Source organism: Epinephelus lanceolatus, chromosome 23 (genome assembly GCF_041903045.1).
Source record: "Epinephelus lanceolatus isolate andai-2023 chromosome 23, ASM4190304v1, whole genome shotgun sequence".
Taxonomy (NCBI): Eukaryota; Metazoa; Chordata; class Actinopteri; order Perciformes; family Serranidae; genus Epinephelus; species Epinephelus lanceolatus.
In genome coordinates, this window is record NC_135756.1 from 7,338,352 (window position 1) to 7,359,512 (window position 21,161).

The 21,161-nt window shown below is 41.8% G+C and overlaps 1 protein-coding gene across 1 annotated transcript in view; it reads right to left on the reverse strand.

Moving 5' to 3' along the window:
- tmcc3 (transmembrane and coiled-coil domain family 3) overlaps nucleotides 1-21,161 on the reverse strand; it is a 64,131-nt gene that overhangs the window by 40,357 nt on the left and 2,613 nt on the right. The window lies entirely within an intron of this gene.

Sequence of the window (21,161 nt, forward strand, 5' to 3'; positions counted from 1 at the left end):
CAAAGTGTACATTAAGATAAGCTCTCAGTGATGGAAGAAGTAATTTGATTATAAAATTGTTCCTTTACAAGTAAAGGTTCAGCAGTATTATGAGCAAAATGAATAATTCATAACTAAAGAAGACAGAGCTCCAAATTAAAGTCGAGATTTTACTCAAACCTTAACGAAGCTTCTTTACAGTGGAGGTGAAAGTATACATAAAGAGAAGCACTCAGTGGTGGAATAGGTATTTAGATTGTGAAATCATTCATTTACAAGTAAAAGTTCAGAAGTATTATGAGCAAAATGAATAATTCATAACTAAAGGGGGCAGAGCTCCAAGTTAAAGTCGCTGTTTTGCCCAAATATACATCAAGTTTTTGTATTTTAGAAGTCAAACTGTACACCAAAATGATTATTATTATTATTAAGATTATAAAATTATGCCTTACAAGTAAAAGTTCAGAAGAATTATAAGCAAAATGAATGATTCATAACTAGAGAAGGCAGAGCTCCAAGTTAAAGTCTTTTTTTTTTTGTCAATTAGTCAGTTTTAGTCAGATATACACCAAGTTTTTGTACTATGGAAGACAGATGCTGTGTCTCAAATCACATACTTCCATGTAGTATACTATGTGCACTATGTACTTATTGGCGTAGTGTGCGAATTTCAACAGGGTAGTGTTGTCTCAAACCAAACACGGCCATTGTGCACTCACTGGAAATGACGACCGCAAATTAGCTAGTTAGCAATCTAGCATTAGCATTCACGTTATCGTTTGTGGTACCAAAGCATTACAGACTGCTAAATTAACCCAACAAACATACTGCTGGCTTATACCCGACAACAGTATAGTGGTGCTTAGTGCAAAAAACACATGTATTTGTACAATGCAGCGACGTTCACAGTCGCACAGCCCTCGGCCGCCAGTTTTCGTGCCTGTAGATTTGGTTGTTCAGTTACAGCTGAAAAAAGACAACAAAAATAAACAAGTTTGCCGGTTTCAAATATCTCCGCAATTCAATTATCCGAAAGTACAATATTTTCTTTGCTTTAAAATGTAGTGATGTGTAAGAATGCAATGGAGAAAAAGGAAAAATTCACATACTTCATAGGTAAATGTAACTGTCACATTCCACCATTGTTATGTGAACTTCATGCGTCAGGTGGTTGTTTCTCAAAATGATCATCAGCTCCTGCTCTGCTACATTTTCATCCCCAGTAATCCTCAAATTTCTTGATCTTTTAAAGGCAGACTTTTTAAACGACCCATGTTTACAGCTGATTAAAACACACAGTCACCTTCATAATGAGATAAATGAAATAGCTAAACATGACACCGGCCATATCTCAAGTGAAAGGAAATTGAATTACCCCACAAAGGTCTGGGGAATGAGTCATGAATGATTTATGGGCAGAGCAAATCTACTCCGGCTCTGCTGACAAAAAAAACAATTAGTATGGTTAGTGACCCGGTCATGTGATATGGGCCTCCTGATAGTTTACTGTCCAGGCTCACATTAAGTATTCATTCACACAATATACTCTTGCACCTGCCGTTTCAGAACACACTCGCATACTGACAGGTGTTTTTATTCCCGTCTTACCCTCCTGTCATTCTTTATCACTTTCTCCCCTCTTGTGCGCACATCGACCCGAAGCCCACTTTACGAGGACGGTGAGTGAGTCAGCCGTCTTTTAATCATTCGTGACAAGTGTGTGTGCTGACAGCTTGGACACTCTGAGGTTGGGTGATTCAGTCTGCAGGGCAGAGAACAGCACCTGGCACCGAGTCTGTCTGCAGGGCAAGAGCTCTGCCATTGAAAGTTGAATGTGATCCAGGCTGATTCAATCATATCATTTCCGTGAGAGTGTGTGTGCGTATCTAGAAAGATCATTGCACAGCTCTGGGATGGATCTGCAACCATTCTTTCGGCCGGGATCAATCCCAATAACCTAATACACTTCCAGTCCATTTCCCCTGGGTATTGATTTGTTATATCCATGCTTATGCGTGTGTGAAAGAGAGGTAGCAGACAGAGAGTTAAATGTGACATTTAATTAGGCCCAGATTGGTGCTCTCTTTGTATGTTGGCATTGATTGGATTCAGAGAGGGCACAGGCTGTGGGCTTACAGCAAACAACTTTAGCCTTATGTAAATGCCATTAGGAGCAGGTCTCTAATGGGCACTGCAGCACTGTGCTTTAAAACAGTAGCAAAAGAAGATTTAAAGACTCCCTGCCTTCTTCGATTCATAGCAACAAAATCGAAGAATTCTGACAACGTTTAGCACACACACACACACACACACACACACACACACGCTCTCTGACATGTATGCGGTAGGGATGCTTCATCTAAATGTCACCACATTTGACTTTTAATAAGAGCAATAGAGTTCAGATTACAATTATCTGTCAAACAGAGACATGCAGCACAGCAGTTTTAATCGCAGAATTCATGGTTACAGGATGACGTAAACTCCATGTGTGCGTCAGGGTCTGTGTATACATAGACTTAACTGTTAATCACAAGATGTTATTGTTCCCTTTCCCCACCAGCCATGTTTGTTCTTTATGAACTTCCTGCAGCCCTTCCTGTCTCCATCTCAGCTGTGACATCACTCTGACCTCCGTAACACCAGAGATTTCCAGAACACTGACACTGGTCGGCGTTTAGGTGGGGCTCTGGATTGTTTAGTGGAAGACGAGGATCGGGACGTTCTGGTGATTGTGGAATGTTTAGATGAGGGAATCAAAATGTTCCCGTGGGATTTGGGAATGTTGGAGCATTCTCTAGGGGTTCTGTAATGTTTGACTTCGGGGTGGTTCAGGATGTTCTGGTGGGATTTGAGAATGTGTGTGGGGGGTGTCAGATTATTCTGTAGGGATTGTGGAATGTTTAGGTTCAGGGGTCAGAGCTGGAATGTATATGGGGATCAGATAATTCAGTTGGGATTGTTCATTGCTTTGGTTTTATGGCCCGCAACTGCACTGTCTTGATTCGCTCTAGCCTTTCTCATCAGCAGCAGGCAGCTGTTTTTAGTTAAAGAACTCTAATTAACCAACTGCGCACTACCTGCCCAGCACCATACAACAGATAGACACAGAAACCTCGTTTACATGCACAACATATTCAGGTTTTTGCTTTTTAATTCCAAAAAAGACCATATTCCTGATAAGATGTTTACATGGCTAATGACATCAAGTATTCCACTAATATTCCTGATTACATGCAGCCATGCATAATCTGATCAATACTCCCTAACAGGCCAATCAAGATGTCAAAATATGGAAAGTGGAACAGCTGGAGCTGCTTTGCGTCTTGCATCAAAATAGGATTATTTAATAAAGTTTTCCTACCAGTGGCGGACCTGTTATGAGTTAATAATCCTTTACATTATCAGAAATTAATTTCACACACATTGCTTGCTACTTAATTCTACCGCAATTATACCGACCATGCTGGCTGGCAAAACAGAGAAAGCACACAATGCTATTCTACAACCAACCTTATTATGGAAGTATAAAGAAGTAAAGCTGACCTCTATAACTTAACTTCTAAGTGAATTATACAAATAATCTAAAGCACACATTACCATGTATTTGGTACGGCCGTACCCATGTGACAAGTGGAGGTTACAGCTATCGGCCACTATCAGAGCCCCGTTCCGCCATTAACAATAGTTCATATTAAGTGGCTAATCGGCCAAACCAATGAATTTTGTCAACCTCTAGTTTAAAGTCAGTGTGTTTTTGCTTCCAACCAGAAATGTGGGCTTTTCTTTTGAGCATCCCACACCCTTGCAAACTGTTGGCTATTCGGTTTGTGTATAACACACAGAGAGCTGACTGTAAACAGGCTGTGTACCCCCCCCCCCCCCCCAATTTGAGATGCATATTCTGCATGAGAAAAGCTCCTAAAAGCAGAATAATTCCGGCATATCTCATGTCTTAATTGGAAAATTTTACATTTGGTAAAAGGCTTAATTCAGAATATCCAGAGAGAATATGCAGTTTACATGAGCCGTATCAGACAGTGGAATATTAGTGTGCATTTAAGCTGATCAGTGACTGGCTGGTGAACTAGGGCCTGTCCCAATACCCACACTTCCCCTAGAAATACCCACTTGCACTTGGTTGTGCACGTTCACGTTTAGGCTAGTGGTGTCCCAAAACAGAATGGAGGTAGTGGAAATGGTTTCCAACACTTAAATCCGCCCTAGATCCCAAGGGAGCCCCGACCCACGCTTTCAATGAAGTGGATGATGAAATTTCCCAGAACACCTAGCCAAGTCGGTAACTTCGGCAAATTTTGGAAAACAATTTGTTACTGTACGATCAGAATGTAGACTATACAAACAACAGATGGTTGGACTAGCGTAAACTCATCAGCAACTCTGTTGAACGCAGCGTCAAAATATTTAAACAAATCGACTTACCCGAACAAAATCAATCAGAACTAGAAGACGTTGTAGGCGCCTCCTGTTTTCAACATTTCTTCTCCGTTGATTCATCAGACGGAGAAGAATAAACATAGCACACGCCACAACACTAGTGCTGGAGCCGGCATTTTAAAACTTGAATGACTACCGGTATCTTGCATCACTACTAAGCGTGACGTATGCCTGCACGTCGGCCACACCGATTTGCATGAAGTGGTGTCCCATTTCATAGGGAAAGATCTCTACCCTAATATTTCTCACTTCCCTCATCAAGGGTTATCTCGCAAACGAGGGCACTCAATACCAAGTGGAAGATCTAAGGGGTAGAAATGGGATCCATCTGAAAGTGGTGGAGACCAAAACAGAGATAAAAATTGATAACAACTGATAAAACATAGAACATAAACATTAAAATAAACCAAAAAGAATGCAGCTTTAAAATAATGTCACACAACTAATTTCATTATACTCCTCCGCCACTGTAAATGACTTCAGTGCAGCTGCAGGACCCAAAAAGACAGAGACACCTGTATGATGAAATGCAGCGCAATGCAATAACTTTGCATTTCTTAAGAGGTTCTCCTTTTGTTGAGACTTCTACGTCAACTGTTTGACTGTTGGCTCAGTTCTATGTTACATACTGAGGCTATACTTGTTTTGGTGTCGATGTGATTTCATCCCTACTGGTTAGATTTTGCCACTTGGCCAGATCCTGGGTGTTACTAAAATGATGCAAGGGCAGCCCTTGTGTTGTATCTTGATGCAGACGGGGTCGGAAGTTAGGTTTAGGCAACTTGGTTATGGTTAGGAAAAGATCACAGCAAGGCAGCAGTGTGTCACTAAAAAGACACCTTATTTTGAGTGGCACAAACACTGCAACCAATGTTGTTGTTTATTGGTCACGATCACAAGTCTCCTGGGTAGAAGTCTGGTGTGTTTAAGACTTAACACATACGCAGGATATATGCCAGTAAAACTGACGTCAATGCTAATATCACGTCCCATACCTCAGTGACAATAAACTGATCTAATATGTGTGAGAAACGAAACCGGCAGATGGAAAGAGAAAGTGAGACAAGAAACTGAGAGCTAATTGACAGCAGTCTCAGTCCAGTCCGGTTATTGTTGTGTGTCTCTGAGTCAGACAGGAAGGGAAACTCTCCAGAGCAGACTGTGTGTTCAGACGTGTCTCTGTGAAAAGAAGCGTCTCTCTGCTTCCTCATTTCTTTTGTTGCCTGTAAGATAGCACGGCCACTCAGACAGTCGGAGACAGACAGGGGTGCACACTCAGGTTTTATGGATGTAATACTGACTGTCAAATCTACGGATGTTATGGAGATGAGATATCACTGAGAGGAGACCATGTTTAATTAATCCTGCATTCATTTGTATCCATTACATAGACAGGCAATGTATGTGTATGGCAAGTATATTATAACATATAACCTTCGGAGCGCTGGGGAAATGAAGAGAGAATTATATTAAGATCTTTAATATTTCACCGGTAGGTCTCCCGCCCAGTGTCTGGCTGATATCACTGTCGCAGAGCTTGTCTAATGTGTTTATAATTCTGCTATTGTCAGTTGGGAATATGTCGACATCCAGATGAGCGCAGAGGTGAAAAGCTGTGACCCACTGCTGTGTGTGCGTCAGTTGGCAAAACTCATCTTTCATCCCATAGCGCCATGCAGGGCGAAGACAGAATCAACTGAACAGGGAGACGCTCGCTCGCACACACACACACACGCACATCCTTTGGGCTCAGTAATTGGAGCAATGAGGTTATGGTGTATTTTTGGATTACATAACCACACAGACAGAGGCCCCGTCCAAAAAAAACATCCCTTCTTTCGTCGCACCAACTCTTCCTCGATGTGTGCAACCTGTCCTCACATCACACTCTCTTTTTATTAAAGCTCTCAAACTCCCGCTCGCTTCTTTTATTATGTCAATGCTCTAGTGCCAGCAATTACATCTCCCTTTCACGATGTGTCTCCTTCCCTCACCTCACAGCTTTCATCTCTCCTTCAATCTCCCCTTCCTTTCTTTCACTTATCGCTTGTACCTTTAGAAGCTTATGACACTGCAGGTTGCTTCAATCCAACAAAGCCACTCTGACACACTGAAATTATGTAATCCCTCTGGATGTGTCTCTGCCAAAAATGATGGATTTGTCAGCAAGGCCAGTTTCAACTACATAAACGTTCTTTTCACCTTGTGTTATTGATGCTGATAAGCCCCATTAGGCTCAGTAGTGGACGAGTAATGATGCTCACTCGCACACAAACATGTTGCAGAGAGAGGGGGGAGAGAGGGATTGCTGATGCTGTTGCTCCGTTTGGCAATGGGGACAGTGACTAATCAGCCCCAGCATCCATATATCACCAGGCAGAAGTCGTCAGCAGAGAGGACTCAGTCTGACACACTCCAGCAGCAGGGTCAGACATGATACCAAGCCTGCATGAAATGTAGACTGAGTTGCACTAACTAGTTATAAACCCATTGCTAAGTTTGTTAAATGAATAGGCTGCTTCATCCTCCAAATGATCCTTTGTACATCATTACTCACCCTTTGTTAAATTGAATTTGTGGAGAAAATGTTTTTCTTGCGTGTCGTCGGTGGAGAAGGAATCCAAAAATGGAGGAATTTCTTGATGAATTGAAGTCATGGGCGACTGCGTTTAACGACTGCAGAGCTAAATTAAAACATCTGTTTACAAACTCTCACACAACTCCATCAGTATAATCCAAGTCTCATTTACCCAGTCGTATGCTCAGTACTTTCAAAACACATCCCCTTTCACTAATTTAGAACTGAAAGTAAAACTTATCTATGTTCTCTTCAAAGACAGGCACAATTGACAAAAACAGTAATTTTACCTCACTGTACACAGGAGCTGCTGGAGGTAAAATTACTATTTTTGTCAATGGAGTCTGGCTTATATATACTGCTTGAGTTTTATGAGAGTTTGTAATTGGCTGTTTTGATATAGTTTTGCTATTGTTAAATGCGGTCGTCTATGACTTCAGTTCATCAAGAATTTTTCTCCATTTTCGAGTTCTTTCTTCAGAAATCACAAATCAGAAATACTTTATTGATCCCAAGGGAGAAATTGGGACATGTTACGGTTACTCTTATACTGTATACAAGCATAGAGAAATCATCTGGACAAATGGAAATAAGAAGCATACACAAATATGCACAGTGCTACCATATATAACACAATATATGTACAGTCAGGTCCATAATTATTTGGACAATGATACAGTTGTCATCATTTTGGCTCTGTACACCACCACAATGGGTTTTAAATGAAACAATGAATACCTGCTTAAAGTGCAGACTCTCAGCTTTCATTTAAGGCTTTTTTCAAAAATGTAGTATGAACCGTGTAGGAATTACAAGCATTTCTTCACACAGTCCCCCGACTTTAAGGGCTCATACGTATTTGGACAAACTAACATAATCATCAATTAAACAGTCAGTTTTAATACTTGGTTGCAAATCCTTTACAGTCAATGACTGCCTGAAGTGTTGGACACGTAGGCATCATCAGATGCTGGGTTTCTTCCCTGGTGATGCTCTGCCAGCCCTTTACTGCAGCCGTCTGCACTTCCTGCTTGTGTTTTGGGTGTTTTGCCCTCAGTTTTGGCTTCAGCAAGAGAAACGCATGCTTGGATTCAGGTCAGATGATATGACTTGGCCATTGCAGAACATTCCACTTCTTTGCCTTAAAAATGTCTATCAGGATGAAAGCTGAAGTGTTTGGGGCACCATTATCTGCTCAGATTCAATTAAATGCTTCAAAACTCATTGGACGATTCTTCACAGTGCAGTTGGACGTTGACCTGAAGCATATTGCAAAAGCAACCAAAGACATTTTTAAGGCAAAGAAGTGGAATGTTCTGCAATGGCCAAGTCATATCATCTGACCTGAATCCAACTGAGCATGCGTTTCTCTTGCTGAAGCCAAAACTGAGGGCAAAACACCCAAAACACAAGCAGGAAGTGCAGACGGCTGCAGTAAAGGGCTGGCAGAGCATCACCAGGGAAGAAACCCAGCATCTGATGATGCCTATGTGTCCAACACTTGAGGCAGTCATTGACTGTAAAGGATTTGCAACCAAGTATTAAAACTGACTGTTTAATTGATGATTATGTTAGTTTGTCCAAATACTTATGAGCCCTTAAAGTTGGGGGACTGTGTGAAGAAATGGTTGTAATTCCTACACGGTTCATGCTACATTTTTGAAAAAAGCCTTAAATGAAAGCTGAGAGTCTGCACTTTAAGCAGGTATTCATTGTTTCATTTAAAACCCATTGTGGTGGTGTACAGAGCCAAAATGATGACAACTGTATCATTGTCCAAATAATTATGGACCTGACTGTATATAAATAACAAGAAAGTAAAGATATGTTTTAGAAGAAATATGCACATATATGTGCATCGTACTACAAGTGTGCTAAGTATAAATGCAGAAGTACAATAGTAAGAGTACTGTACAGTTGAAGTATTGCACAATGTATTGCACAGTTGAATTATTATTGCACAACAATGTAGAAGACATCAGGTCAATGTTGCATATTGTATAGATTTGCAGTTTAAACAGAGTATTGCACAGTTGAAACTATAAATAATAAATTAATAATGGGTTGTAGCTGATGCTGACATGTAAAATAAGTCCAAATGCTTGAGTGTGTGGTTCAGAGGAGGCATGCAAGGAAAAATAAGTTTTATTGACAAATTTAATGTAACACAGGGTAACTGATACACAAATGGTCATTTGGGGGGTTAAGTATTCATATTCATTTAAGCCCCTCCCAAGTACTTCTAGTTAGTTTGCACTATATCACGTTGCACCATTAAAATCCACACCTGCAATAACTGATTTTTTTGGCCACCTGGGGGCAGTGGAAACAAGCTATAAACACAACATTGGTGTTATTTTCATCTTTCGGGTTGAACTTGTTAGCAAACAGTTAGTTATTTACACATCCAGCAGGTATGGAGCAACATTAGTATCAGTGTGGTGTCGTGTTTCTAACCATCTGATGAATGTAAGCTCTCTTTTAAGCTCTGGTTTTGGTCTCCACCAACTCTTTTTCAGACCCTAAATGCTCCACTTTGTTCACCAGATAGTCGCTATCTTTGTCTGTGTGCTGCTTAGTGCTAGGCTTTAAGTGGCAATCCTTTGTGAACATAGGAATGACTTAAGTTGTATAAGGAGAAATATGTGTGTTTCAAAGTCGGTATTCATGTGGTTAAAGGGATAGTGCACCCAAAAATGAAAATTCAGCCATTATCACAATAACACAAAATTGAAACCACAAAATATCTCCATACTGCTCATCCGTAGTGATCCAAGTGTCCTGAAGCCCCGACATAAAAAGTTGTTTCGAAAAACGTCATATGAACTCTGTTTTTAGCCTCACTGTAGCCTGTAGCTCTGACTGCTTCTCTGTGCTCCGCACTCACGTGTGCGCGCTTGTGTGAGACCAGCGAAAGCATGAGCTTTGCTTACCTGTGTTTACATCACGTGACACGTGCACCGCAGGGAGAGACAACAGTAACCACAGAGCTAAAAGATAATTTGCACTATGGTCTTTTAGCAAAGGACAGCCCAACATGTCTGAAGACTTTGAAATTGAGGAGGAACAGCATTTCTTTGTTGAGCCGTATTTGTTTGAGCCCGAGTATACGGACGCGGAACTCAGGCTACTGGACGAAGCAGCCGCTGCAGCTCATGAGCCTAACCCTCAGCCAGCCGCAGAATACCGGAGTCGAGCACTGGAAACCTGGTGGTGTAGTTGTTTCAAATGCAAAGCAATGCCAAAGGATGAGGAAAGTCTTTGCTGCTCAGACTGGGAATTGGCGATGCCTGCACTTGAGAATCTGGACATCAGTACTGCCGAGACTGCTGCTCTTCAGAGACCGTGCATCACCAATCACCCTGAGCGCGCACACGTGAACGCGGAGCACAGAGAAGCAGTCAGAGCTACAGGCTACAGTGAGGTGAAAAACAGAGTTCATATGACGTTTTTCGAAACAACTTTTTATGTCGGGGCTTCAGGACACTTGGATCACAACAGATGAGCATGTTGGAGATATTTTGTGGTTTCAATTTTGCGTTCTTTGACGTTAGTCTGGGGCGCCGTCAGCTATTAGGTGTGCTAGCCGCTCCCCCCGCTGATCTCCGCAAGGGATGTGAGGACTCTAAAACTTCACCACAGCCTTCCTCAGCATGAGGGTGAGTAGATAATGGCTGAATTTTCATTCTTGGGTGCACTATCCCTTTAAGAACGAGAGAGAAATATTTAAAAATGATTATGCTAACCTAGCTAACGCTATCAGGTTATTTAGCTAGTGTTAGTGACATTCGAAGTATATTGTTTAATTTAAAATCTTCCAGTTATTAAGTAGCAAGTGTTGGGTGTTGAACATATTACTGCATCACTTCTTTTGCTCCTTACTAGCAAGGTAACATAAGCTTTGTCATTTAGCTTAGTTAGCTAGGTAGCAGTTACACCTGGACATTACTGAGTGCCAATATTCAACACATTCTCACTACGACCTCATCAATTATTTACTTTTTGGTCACGGACTATCCACGTCCACATACGACATCCAAGGTACCCAGGGTGTGTTGGCTGTTGATGTTCTGGGATGCCGTGTCAAGTTCTGCCTGTTACATGCATTGTTTTCTTTCAAAATACACTTCTGTTTTCACAGGAAGTTCACAGTTTACATACAGTGTCTTTCAAAATAAATACACTACGTCTGTACCCATCCACCATTGCAGGTCCGTTACGTGATGCCACTGGGCCAAAAAAATACCCTTTTCCACTTAAATTGGGAAAAGGGTGTCTGTAAATCTGTAGATGCTTTTCTTTGAGCATCACAACCCCAGCAAGATAACTCGCTTCTCTATCTGGGTTTGATCTGTTTTTTCCAATAACATTTCTAAAGTCTGACAGAAGACGCTTCACTCCTCCTCCTCCTCCTCCTCCTCCTCCTCCAGCTCCTCAAGCTCTTTTCAGTTTTTATAATAGCATTTCTTCAGGGAGGGCTAAGTTTCCCTGCTTTCCAGCCGTAGCTTTTGTCCAGGCATAGCAGGGGGACCAAATCAATGGGGCACTTGAATGGGCATGCTGGGAATGAAAAAGGTTGGCGGTTATTAGGGGACTCTGGCGGTAAATTTAAGATGACTGCAGTTGAAATGACGCTCCGCGGCAGATAGATGCAGCACTGTCAGGCCTAATCACACGGCCACTATTTCACAAACCCTGATGCAGTTTTATTGCATACAGTAGTTCCGCACAGTAAAGCATCTGGGAATAAAACAGATGGTCTGAGACGGAGGATTTTGGAGGCCTAGAGGTGAAAGGACCTCTGGTTATAAATCACCCGTGCTTTCACCTTCCTAAAAAACTTCTGCAGAACAGAAACTAAAACTGTTCTCTGCCTGCAAAATAAAGGAGAACCATTCAAAAATACACCCAAAGAAGTGCTTACTGGCCACATTATTAGAAGCATCAACACAGGATCCTGGAGCCTCATTAGAGAAAAATAGAAAGTGTTCAATTTTAGCTACGAGGAGTCACAGGCACGAAGCCTGTGGGTGGAGTAGAGGAAACCCCGCCTTTTCGGGAAGTTTTCTTCTCCATTTTTGGGATTAATTACCAGTTCACATGAATTAATTGACAGTACAGCGTCATTGGTTTTAGTAGCCTTTCCATCATTACTGTTAGAACCATTTCTCATAAGCCCTAGTTTCCTATTATTTTTTGAGTCACTCTAATGTGCCACAAGGGTAGGTGCGATGAAGTGACTGTGGAGCGTGGAAGATGCCACAGGGTTAGAGTCTATAGATAGATAGATAGATAGACTTTTATCTGCAGCTCGGCTATCAACCAGAACCAAGAGGAGAGGGGACATCAGGCCAGTCTGAGCTGCTCTAAACTGGTTTCCTGTTACATTTAGATTTGATTTCAAGGTCCTCCTCCTCCCTTATACAAAAACCTAAATGGGCTGGGACTGAGCTACATCGCTAACTCCCTTGTTAACTATTTTCCTCCAAGAACACTGCTGCTGGTTTATTGGAGGTTTTCAGCAACAGCCAAAAGACAATCAGGGATGCAGACTTTGTCAGTTACGCCCCAGAGCTATGGAACAAACTACTTGTTCACTCTGGACTTTAACTAGCTCTGACTTTCCTGATACAAGTCTGAAACTCTCTCTTGTTTTAATGTGAAGCATATAGTGCCCTTATTGTAAAGCACTTTGTGTTGCATTTCTTGTACAGGATGCTATATAAAAAAGTCTATTGATATTAATATTACTTCAATAAATGAAATATCAAAAATCCAAATAATTCTTAAAAAGGGCCTGTGGACTTTACATTTCCTAAAATCATTGCCCTCACTGGATCCCTGCGTCTGGTCCCAAACAACCAGCATTTCAGGGGTTATTGATTCTACACAGTGATGTGAATTCATGCTGACACTCATTATATTCACAGTTTGTGGCCCTGTCTTATAAAATAAGTATAATTTTTTTTTGCCAGTCTTCGTTTACCTTCAGTTTCATCAGCAAGCTGCCTTCACCCACAGGCAGCTTCTGGCTGTTTCCTTGTCACTTAGTTCTTGATGCATGAGCAGCCTTGGATTGCATTTGCTTCCAGACACCTCACACTAGTGATCATGCCAATCTCAAATCTTCTGCTTCCCCGCTGATTGTATAACACTGTAGTTTGAACACAATGACATTGTGTATACATGAAACTAAAACAGCAGTGCTGCAGTGCAGAGTAAGCAGGTTTTAATAAATGCAGGTACATTTGGCACCAAAAGGCAAAAACAATTCTCTAAGAAGGCGCCTGCACAAAGTTGATGATGCCAACATTGTTTGTAACGCAGCTATAATGCAAGTACACACACGTGACTCCAAAGGTTGAATTCAGATTCTGCACTTGCTTCTCTGAGCTGTACTCGTACTAGGAACTAAAATGTCAGGACATCGGCCGCACAAATATTAACCATTCTGTTCTGTCCGTCACTGAAGTACCTGCAAATCAAGCAACACCAAATACTGTCGCCTGTAGAGTAAATATCCATCTCACTCAAAAGAAGCCCACACAAGAAAACTCCAATCATGCAGATGTAGAGAGCAGGAATAAGTCAAATGATTGATGAGAAGATTGGGGGAAAATATATCGCCACCAGAGAGCAAAAGTCACATTGACAAATTACTTATCTTTGATTAACTCTTTGATTGAATCACCAGGTAACATCATCATTTAGGCTAACAAAGATCAAAACCAGGCCTTACATATAAGCCCCTTTTACACTGCCAGATTTTCCGTGAATGTTGGGCTGTTTTGCCGGCAAGCTGCAAGCGTTTATACACACAGAGCCGGATTGGCGAGTTGATCCGAGGTGCCCAATTTTCTGCCTCGTAGGGTAGACGTATTGGCAGAACATTTTTAGTTTAAAAAGACCGAGGCGGCCTTCTGCAACGGGAGGAGCTGTTGATGACTTGTGGGAGGAGCTGTTCATGACGCCGCATGTGCGAGCCACTGGCGGTGGATAAACAGGAAACAGCTGATAGCAGGAATTAGCGAGCAGCTAGCAGCAAGAGGGAAACACAAACCTGACAGACACTGTAAAGATGAGCAACTGGGGAGACAAGGAATTGCGCGCCCTCCTTGTCCTCGCAAACGAAGAGGCCATTAACCATCAGATGACGGAAACGGTGAAGAATGGGCCGACTTATGAGAGAATCGCCGAAGGACTGACCAGCCGCGGCTTCCCTCCCACGTCACTGTTTACGTCACACGCTGAGCTACACGTTTTGTTACTTGCTCACGCCCACCATTGCCCTGAAAAAGGCGCATTCTGTACAAACAAAAGTAGGCAGGTGGCATTTTGCTGCACTCCCCGATTTTGTTTTTATACTGCCAATGCTGAAGAAAGACTGATTGGGCTTTCCTGCAGATTTGCACAATTCCTGTTTAAAAATGGCTTTAGGTAGCTTTAACATTTACACTTTGTCTGGCCAAATTAGCAGCCAAAAGCAGCTTTTAAGCATTTTTCTGCTGTTTGCTAGCAGACGTAAATGACAAGGAGGCACCAGAGGGTGATAAATTATTTTCCCCTCCAGTGTGGGTGGGACTTGGATGAGCTCTGTCTCTATTGGGTAGGATAGTCTGCACACGGTTCTCAGCATAGGGGTGGCTGAACTGGTAGCTAGCAGCTAACGGTGTTAACTCAATAAACAGCGCTAATCCTGTGGACTCTTGTGCCCAGAGTGTGGGCGCTACGCCTCTGCGACAGCACTGATCCGTTATCAGCTGTAACCACTGTATGAGTGCAGAGCAGAGCAGCGGTGATTAGCTAGCCAGGGGGGATACACACACAGAGACCCACATGCACTAACATGCATGTGCAGCCGAACCGTCTACCTCAACAACAAAGAGAGAAGCACTGATTACAACACATGCAGAGGTAGTGTGGCTTCATTCTCCGGTCAGGACGCCGTTACTCCATTATTGCTTTACATAGCAAATAGTGGTTTGCCACTTTAATGATGCTGTGAATGTTGCATACAGGACCTTTAAACACATGATCTTAGAATCAGATATGGGGTATGGGGGAGCACTTCTACTTTGGGTGCTTTAAGTACAAAGTAAAATGACTTTTACTTGTAACAACTGTTACATATTTTAACTTTGCCTTTGTCTCTAACTTTGATGTATTCTAGTGATCCACACACTGCAGCCACACTGTAATGCGAGCTGAAATGACTACCAGAATGTGTGAATGCTTTCATAAAGGACTGCATGGCCTCTCTGAACAAACACAGGCACCAGAGACCGTTTGAAATAAATATCTAAGGGGTCACACTTTCAAAGTGTACGTGGGGGGAGGAGGAGTGAGGCACCAGCCACGCTTTCATGTGTCATCCCCGCTACACGCCCACGTCACTGCCCACCTCGCACCACCAGTTTGTGACATTTCATTTCCCTTTGTCTTCCTCTGAGTGGTTTGAGACCTCTTTGGAAAATTAATTTATTTTTCTAGAGTAAATGACAGCTTCTGTGATATGTAGGCATAGAGATAGAGGGAGTTAAAGGAGCTGAAAGATGCAGAGGTGTGACATTAAAGCAGGAGGTCAGAGAGAGAGAGATAAAAGGTCCAAGAGACTGACGTATGACAACATCACCGCCATTAATCTGTCAAGGTATCAAATAACTCAGTGGGCAAAACATTCATCTACTGTCGGCCGACTGATGCCTGCTAAAACTCTCTTTCAGTGCTGAAACAAGCTGATTATTGGATTGTTGATACAAAAGAATATTTACCTTATATTTATTCACTTTCCTGCTAAGAGGTAGATGACCAGTTACAGCCATTAGCCTAGCATAGTGGCTAGAAACAGGGAAACAGCTAGCATGTCATTTTTAAGGCTGTTCTCATTCACTGAGAACTTACACACTATAATTGGTATATAACCCACCTAATCACAATGAGCCAGGAGGCTGTGATCACATGACCTATGTACTGCAGGCTGTCCTCTGTCATATGATGAGAGTGTGGGAGGAAGTCAGGTTACGTAGGGTGCATTCATAGATCCAATCTGACGCTTTACACTAAGATGAGAGCGTTGTTGTTTGAAGTAACAGAGCATTTTATTTTTACATGAGTTAACAAACAATTAAGTTAATCACATGTACTCCTCGCTTAGAGCTCTACTGCTATGTCTTCCCAGACAGATTGTGCAGAGTACTCTCTAATGCCCAAAGAGTGTGGTGTTCTGAAAAACTGAACAGTGCATTCCAACAGCACTCCAAATTTACCAACAGTCCAGTTTGCGACAAAGTGCGCTCTAGCACTTGGAGTGAGTATTTTCGAACACACCTGCTGTATTACAAGTGACAAAGTCTGTGCAGGGAGGAAGGTTGAGGAGATGGACGAGTCAAACAAACACAGGACTTTGACCCAGGAGACTGGGAATCATGTCCTGTTTGAAACCAACTGTCAACAAAAGCCCCGTTTCCATCGAGCAGTACAGTACAGCTCAGTTCAGTGTAGGGCTGTCACTGAATATTCTAAATTTGAATTTAAATTTGAAAAAAAAAAAAAAAGGACCTTTGAATGTGAAAATTGATATTCGATTGTGGAGAAAAGAAAACACCACCGCAGCTGTCCTCTTTGCGAGGGCGTTGGCCTGGGCCGCTGCAATGAATGCACTGCATAGGCCACACCGCCCGCGGAAGTGCTGCGAAGCGCAGTGCACCGAAATTCTCGCGCGAGCCAGAGCATTTCTGTTCACATCAGACGCGCATTTCTCCACGCTGGTCGACAAGCGGTTCTGCACCCAGCTGTTGTCTCCGTCACCCTGCTTCACACATTTGCTCAGGGCTCGCGCAGAAAATAGACCAGATGCTGAAACGATCGCTGCAGGGTGCGGGCCGGCCATGGAGCTGGGCATGCCGCGCCGCAGCGCAGCCAGTGTGGATGACACAATCGGTTAACATGGGCGCTGAAAGGAAACTGGCTTTGCCTCGAGGCGATTCGCAGCGCTTCCGCGGGCGGTGTGGCCTGACGGGTCAGAGAGGGGGCCAAGCAAGAGGTCCACGGTCATTTATAACATAATGTTATAGATAATTGTTTTATGTGTTTTAATGTGTAGGTATGTAAATGTTTTCAAAGACGTTTATGTTGAAATAAAAATACCTATAAGTAGTTATGTTATTAATACATATACAAGTATGTTTCCTTGTATTAGTTTGCCCTCTTGTGGACATAATGCGCAAAAAAAAAAAAAATCGAATGTTATTTTTAGAAAGAATATTCGAACGTCATTTTTGAGCAATTTTGACAGCCCTAGTTCAGTGTGGTTTTGCCTGATGAAGGTCTAGTACCGAAATGTCGCAAATAAATTATATATTGCAAGTTGAACAGTGTGCGGGAGTCCTTTCGCAACCAAAAGGTACGATACCAAAAGACCTGGTAGGGGCGCTAATTCGCAAGATATCATGGTGCTTATTTGCAAGATATTGTTGTTTTTGACCATATTACAAACCAGCTACATGACCAGAGTGTAATCCATGTCTTGCCCTGCCTCCTGCACGCTCTACCCAGGCACCAACCCTCGCCTAAACCATATGAAGCATGTCCAGTGACGAGAACACCTCTCACCGATAACCTCCTTTTGTGTGCTACATGTATGAAAGGGAAACTCTGGGCAACATCGGCACCTGATTCTCTAGACAGTGTTTAAAGTGTATTTGAGACAACTGCTACACAGCTATTAGCTGATTAGCTTAGCTTAGCATATAAACTGGAAACACAGGGAAAGGGCTACCTTGTCATTTTTACACTTCAGTTTGTGCAAAGATTTAACAAATGAGATATAGCATTTGTGACTGTAGCTTCATATTAACCAGAGTCTCATCAGCGGTCTCTAATGTCTCCTCTGACTCCCAGCAAGAAATCGATTAAGCCCATCTCCCAAGGTTAATGAGCTGTTGCTTTGAGTAATTAGACATGCCAAACATTTAATGCTTTTGCTTTATGAGGGAGTCTTTCTATTTATGCTAAAGATGCCAAATATTAGAATCATCTCTCAGTCAAACAAAATACAATCCAACAGCACCACAAACAACAGACACCAAAAGGAATATCAAGTTGAATCAGCACCTTTCTGAAACTGAACATTACAACCTTTATGAAGAGAGGATTTATTTTAGTGCGGTAATATCAGAGCTAATAAACTGACAGCCGGAGCGAACATTAAGTCAAGACAGTATTAAATAAAGAACGAAGAGAGAATCTGACATTTATTTTTTTCACAGAGAAAACAGATGACGACAGAGAAAAGACTGAACCTCTGTTTACAGAGCAGAGCCTGGTTTTCTTCTTCAGAGCAGGTAGCTAGAGGCCACTGACACAGACAAGGTTATATGTTAATGAGGCTGAGCACACACACACGCACACACACACACACAGTGAAAGTATACTCCTCTTTAACTATGATTTGACCAGACAAGTAAAATATGAATACATTCTATTATATCTGGTGTAATGTTATTTAATATGTGGCAAGAAAATACACATTTCATTTCTGGGCTTCTTGTTTAGACTGTAATTACAACACACACACACACACACGATAATAAAGGTTTGACATGAGTCTTGACATCTTAATGCTCAGCTCTCACAGCAACAGGTGGAAACAGTGTATGCATGTGTGTCTGGTTTTGTATGTCTATTTTTGTGAGGACAGCAGTGTATCCAATTAATCCATCAAAAAAAAAAAATCCAACAATAGTAAATATAATACCCAGTTCTTCTCAGCTCTTTTTCCATACACACTTTGCTGCTAATACTTTAACCCACATCTGAACTCAGATCTGCCACTTGCAATGGCATAATTTAAAGTGTAATATTGCTAGTTTTACCTCAGTTAACGGTCTCAATATTTCTCCCGCCACTGAAGGACAACTTTAAGTTATAGATCTTGAGAATGAGGACATTAATTTTTGAAAATGTACAGCCAATAGATAGCACTAGAGGGAAGAGTCAAAAGTTTCGGACAACATCATACGAGGTGATGGTGGAGGAGGTCGTAATAATGTACCTTTAAATGGCGGCAGTGGTCTGTTTGGCCAGTATATACATCTTCAAATGTGGACGGAGAATTCTTTTAACTATACTAATGATTAATTCCACCCCACCGTTATTTAAAATTCTTTCTCTGTCTGTCTCTGTATCTGATGTTGAACTTAAGTGAGCCCTTAAAACGAAATGCCACTCAGGGGTCTTAACAAGAGCAGACATGCAAACGTGAATGTATGTGTGGCTGCTAGCATCATCTCCTGTTGCCATGGTGATAAATTGAGAGGTTCATCTGCAGCAAACATGATGAGAAATGGATGGCGACGATATGATGACAGTTTACAGTACATGCATGAAGCCCCGGTCTAAGTAGAGACGCCTGCTGTTGATGAGGTCGTGTTCAGGTTTGTGTGTGTCTGCTGTTAATAAAGAAAAACCTCTTTTCTCTTCATTTTGAATGCTAACTTTTACTTGTAACAGAGTATTTCTACACTGAGGTTTTACTAATCTTACGTAAACGTATCTGAGTAATGAAGTTCATTCAGGACTTTCTTTATGCTTCATTCATTCACAATCCTCTTTCTCTGTCTCACTCCGGCTTCCACGATTTCTATCAGCCATCATGTTTTTGCATTCAAACTTTAAATCTCCTCTCTTCTCTGCTGCTGTCAGCTGTCCCATCCACCTCCAGTCCTCACATCTAGTGCCAAGGTCGAGCTCATCAAAATCCACTCCTCTTCATCTCATCACCACCACTACCAGCTTCACTAGGGGGGTTCACTACACACTTACAATAAGAAGAAGAACAACTGCAGCACGCTGTCAAGAGGGTCAAACATGTCGCGGTGTGGACGTCTCTCACATCTCCAGAGGAAGACAACAGGATTGCGCCGAGGGTCTGATCTCATATTGGTTATCGGTCATGAGAAGCAGATAATTGTAGGTGCATCCCGAGTCATAACAATAAACTTTGACATTATAACTTGACACTGTTCCATTTTTCTCTGTCTGCCATCTGCACAGACACCATGAATACAGTCTGTGAAACGTCCGGAAGCAAAAATGGAAAGTTAATGACTGATAAGAAAAGATGAGTAATAATGGGACTGCACTTCACCAGCTGTGGCGAATAATGAATCAGGGCCGACCACGAAATATCAAATGTATTTACTTAACAAATGAGATGTTTAGTTTGTCATGCAGAGACACGTTGTTAGTGCTGACCTTTCCCCTGTTCATTTTAATATTCCCATTAAACAGCAAAGTCGGTGGCGGTATGTGATTAATCTTTCAATTTTCTAAGATGAGTTTTTTTAATTAGACAAGTTCTGGGAACACTGGTGCAGTTATTGTGTTTACTTCACCCTAATGGCTACACAATGTTTCAGTACAGCATGGTGAAATGTTTCATAAACAGGTAAAGCAGCGTGGTATTCAAACAGACTTATATCAAAACAAATAATAATCACATCAGTTCTTGGGCAGAGAAAGCCACTTTTAGAGCCATGCTGATTCATATAATAAATAATGAACTGGTTTTTGCCACAGAGTTGAGCCGATTTGAGATCTTACTTTATGTTACAAAAGCAAAAGGGGAAGGAGACTTGTGAGAAATGCAGAGCTATTGAAAGCAGTAGGAAAGTATAATTTTACCACTAATGTCACTTTAACCCTTAATGTACCATAAACTAAATCCTAATTTAAGTTTTCATATTGCAATACCATTATTATATATAATTAAATCAGCTCAGTTGCCAGAATAAAATCCTGTGTGACACCAGGAAGCTGCCAAACAGCAGACGGCGGTGAGAACACTGTTCGAGACCAGTGACATATTTTTAACGAGCTCTCTAGTCGTGATTTTGGCAATTTAAAAAAATCACATTTCAAGCCACATTTGTGTCGACCAAATGTTTTTTGTTTTTTTTAACAAGAAGTTGTGACATTTCTAGTCATGTTTCTGGGGACCAAACCAGGTATTTTTTAAAGAGACTTGGGGACATTTCCAGCCGTGTTTTTGGCAGCCAAACCAGGTATGTTTTAACAAGATGTCCGCATATTTCCAGCGATAATTTTGGTAGCCAAATTGGGTAGTCTTTAAAAAGATGTTGAGATG